Source organism: Poecilia formosa, unplaced genomic scaffold, assembly GCF_000485575.1.
Source record: "Poecilia formosa unplaced genomic scaffold, Poecilia_formosa-5.1.2 Scaffold232, whole genome shotgun sequence".
In the NCBI taxonomy this organism is placed as follows: Eukaryota; Metazoa; Chordata; class Actinopteri; order Cyprinodontiformes; family Poeciliidae; genus Poecilia; species Poecilia formosa.
The window spans coordinates 185,597-190,047 of NW_006800171.1; the positions used below are offsets into that span (position 1 = coordinate 185,597).

General features: G+C 35.0%; 1 long non-coding RNA gene across 1 annotated transcript; it reads right to left on the reverse strand.

Moving 5' to 3' along the window:
- Positions 1-1,553: 1,553 nt before the first annotated feature.
- Positions 1,554-3,018, reverse strand: LOC107838253 (uncharacterized). The gene is made up of 2 exons (XR_001664320.1): positions 2,009-3,018; positions 1,554-1,826 (listed from the first exon to the last, which is right to left on the reverse strand). It is a non-coding gene; the product is annotated as an uncharacterized LOC107838253 (long non-coding RNA).
- Between the last annotated feature and the right edge of the window lie 1,433 nt (positions 3,019-4,451).

A 4,451-nucleotide genomic window follows, 5' to 3' on the forward strand; every position in this document is an offset into this window, starting at 1 on the left:
AAAAAAAAAAAAAAAAAAAAAAAAAAAAAACAAGAGGGGGGGTTGTTTTTTTGGGTTTTTTTTGTTTTTTTTTAGCGGAAAGAAGAACCAATAAGTGCGATTAAGAGAAAAACCCTCAACACATTTGCTTATTTCTTATTGTAACACGTATATTACTTTTAATGTACACATGCAGTACGATGAACAGTAACCCTGCTGTGTTGCGTTTGATGTGATTGCTGCTCAAGTTGCTCAGAAACAACTTCCTGTCTGTCAGAGATGTTTCCGAATGTAGCAGGTTTCTGTTCCCCTGTCAATTTACGCAAATTTTCAAATGAACCACAAGGTGTCAGTGTCGCACAGAAAAGCACATGTCACTTCCTAATTGGAGGTTTTCGTCTGAAACAGTTGGTGATGTGGAAGTTTATTAATTCACAATCATACTTTACAGTTTAAACGTTGTGAGTTACACTCCCCAAATGATCAGGTTTCATTGTATGAAATGTCACTATCTATAAATGCACTAAATGCATCCTCAAGCAGTATTAACAGCATGACTTCTGCTTGTTTTTTTAAGGTTAAAGTTATAATTTAAGTTCTACATTTTTAAATTTAATACTGACAAAACCACAACTTCTGTTTAATCGAGTACGCGAAGAACGCTGTTGTGTCAGTAATATTTAGAGGTGCAATGCTTGGAGAGAAAAAATATTTAAACATAGAAGAACATGTTTATATATTTATGTAAATGATTCCAGTAAGTAAAGCCTACATTCACTCGTCACATTTGTACAGTAACTTTGCCGTTGGTCTTTTCTGAAGCCACCATGGCTGCTGTGTGCAACTTCACTTTATCACAGTCACAAAAATTATTTTGAAAGGATAGAATTACATAGGAAAAAATAAATAAACATGCTAGTTGAAACCTTAATCTCACAGTTCATATTTGTTGAAGTCAGGTTTCTTCTTACTCCCTTTAATTTACATAGCATTGCTTTTGTAAATGAATGAAATATGCAATGTACTGAAAAATACATTTATATGGCACACACTTACGGAAGAAAACATTTTATTATTTCTTATGTGCTTGGTCTGTGTAGTACAAAGAACAGCAGCACTTACTTCCATTTAAACCTCAACACATGTCCAAATCAATCTGTTTGAGAACAAACCATCCTTCATCCTTCATGTATAGGATCTATGCTACCTATCCATACTACCAAACTTCACAAAACAATAATTGAGAGAGATTGGGAGCTTCTGGCTATTAGTTCTTGGTAATCAGGTAATTCTGATCAAAATGACATGCTTTTTAAATTGCTGTTCAATAGCCAAACCTCTCTTTGCACAACAATTCTTTATGGGATGTTTGCTGGCCATTCAAGCACAGATATTCCATCTTCATTAAACCAGGTGTTAGCAGATGATGACTGTGTGCACAGGTGCCCAAACTGCCAATATTGATAAATTCAACACATTTATTTTGAAGCAAATAAAGAATCCCACACGAGCTTGTAATAAAATATGCTTTTTTTTTATTAACATGAATTATTGCATCTGATGAACTGGTTTTGTTTTATTGCTTGTTAAAAATCTACACACAAGCTGGGAAAAAAAAAAAGCTTTACATTCAGTTTTGCATACATCTCTGTCAAAAACAGGTTCGTCCAAATGAGATGGAAAGAGTTGGTGTAATGTATGTTTGTCTTGCACTTTATAAGCAGAGGGACAGTCCGGATGTTTAGTGTTCAAATAAATATACGGATGTTGGCATGTCGTTCTGTCTCCGTCTTCGTCGTCTACGTGCTTCTGCACAGCCATCTGCAGTATCTTCATTCACTTACACTCTGGAAGAAATGTTAGATAAGACATAGTGAGGAAGTAGTAAAATGATTCAAAGTTCTCAAGCTCTGTGATTTTGGAGGATTCAACATTAAACCATTCATTGGCTTTCTTTCTCCATCAGGAGAGAGAGATGGTCCATGATGTGATTGTTAACATACAAAATAGATGCATGGCCCGAACTCACCTTAAGACCCAGGCATCTGCTGCTCATTTAAATTACTGATGGAAAAGACAATAAAGACATGAGTTAAACGGGTTCACGAGGTGTTAAGAATCACTTCAGCTGAGAATGCTCTGCTAAACATGAAAGTGGATTTCTAAAGGCCAGGTCCAGCGTGCGCTTTCCACCGAGGATTATCTGGTTCTGTTTCTGCCCTCTTAGCCTCTTCTTCCCTCTTCTCGCTTGCGCTCCACTCAGCCTGTCAACTCATGGTAATGTGATGAGTTGGGCTGTGTGCCAGATCATCTGGAGTCATTTTTAGAAGCCGCGGATCGCTGTTCTGACATCACTGATGCCTTCCCACTCGAAGGCGCTCCCCGTCTAACCCTTTGTCCCTCTAAGGCTGCCTGCCATGTACGGCTACTCTGAATGGACACACATCCTGGTGACACTTTCTAACGTGGCTGCAGTATTTCGGGGACAGATTACGTTTTGGAGTCACGTTTTCACAAGAAGAAAGCCGTGAACTTCTAGACTCAACCTAATATGCGGTGTGGTGTGAACACTCCCAGCCTCATTCAGTCGGCCCCCTTTTGTTGTTCTCCAGTCATGGCGTATCGCTCTTACGAACATGAGTTTCTAGTTTAAAGGTTATTTTTATTCCAACTTGATTTTTTTGCTTTTGAATTTGCAGCATGTTAAAAGTAGAGTGCGTTATAAAACTTATCACTGCTTTGGATTCATTAGAAATTTACTGAGTTTCATAAATAAAAATAGGAAGTGGACCATAATGAAGCTGACATTTCATCATGCCTTTTATGTGTTCAATACATTTAGCTGCAAATCTGTTTTGAACTGATTTAGCTCTTATTAAAAACATTGCAGTTTTTTTTTTCTTTTAATGTTAGTGACTGCTGCTCTGTAATTTTGTAGGTTATCATCCTATAGAGTTTGCTGGTTTTGTATCTTGTTGAGTTGCCTTAACAGTCCTGCCTCAAGCTACTTATAAGTTTGTATTTCAGTGATTCTTGAGAATAAGGACGAAATGCATTTTAATTTTCCCATAATTTTTTTTTTTTTGTTATTTCTAAACCTTATGTATGCAAATATGACAAATAATGTTTAAGAAATGTAAAGATGCTAAGGTACAGGCTCCCAGTTGCAACATATTTTTTTAAATTACATTTTCAATCGACCTGACCTAGAACGTTGTCATTACAATCTGACAAAATAAATAAAAAATAATTTTTAATGACCCTATTAGTGATATTTTTACTCATTTTACAGACAATGCTTCTCAAGAAACAAAAGAAATATTATTTAAAACCAAAAACAACAAAAAGTCCATCTGACGGAGTTGACAGAACTGACGGTGGTGACAAACTAGTGAATAAAATGAAAAACCTGATACATGTGAAGTAATGCAATTCATGTAAAATACATTAAAATGAATTAATTGCACATTTAAGTGAAATTTGACAACAATTTCACTGAAAGAGTCAGAAAAACTCTGATGGAGTTGACGTCTGACGGAGTTGAAAAAAAAAGCCAAACTACCTCAATTTATATGATGTTATTCTGAAGGAGGCCATATTGTAGCTCATCAGGTCCATGAAATCTTTTCATTATACCAAAATTAAGCTTTTATTTCACAAAATTTCATCAAAGTTTTGTAAATTATCAATTACGGAGTTGACACATCGTGGTTGTGACAAGCAACTTAGGAATAAAACAGAAGAAAAAACTAAAGAATAACTTAAGCTAACCAGAGCTAATTAGCCCTCTTAGCAAAGGAAAAGACGACGTCATGGGGTCCTCAGAAGTTCTGGTGCCCCCAATAATGCCTGATTTTTTTTTTATTTTTTTTTACATTCTTTTCATTTCTGACGGTGTTGACAAAAACTAGGGACAAATTTCAGTGGCGTTGGAAAATATATAAAAATGATTTTTAATTCAATTTATTGATACCTCTATAATTATTTATATGACTACTTATACTTAATTGTCATAATATATAATTTTAGTATTTCTTTAATTATTTTAAACTATTATAATGTATTGAGTTCTGCTCCTGGACAAGGGCTTTTACAGGCATCATCCACCGACTACAATGTTTAAAATAAAAAAAATGTTCAGCAAATACCAGGAAAATATACATTGTTGTGCTCATATGACCCAGGTTAGTTGAGTCAGATATTTGAAAAAATTATATTTTGTGTATATTTTATTCAAATTTTGTGCTTTATCCATAGGGCCTGTTTTGTCCCTATTCTCCAGCATCACTGATTTGTCTCTGACTAATTAAACTACAAGATGTTCCTGTCTGGCTTAGGTTTGTATTTAAGTTCACAAAAAACACATGATATGTGTTTTGTTTTGTTTTGTTTTTGTTTGTTTTTTTCACTTTTGGTTACCCTTTGCTTTCGTAAGACAGAACATTGCACAGTCCCTGCATGTTGCAACATGC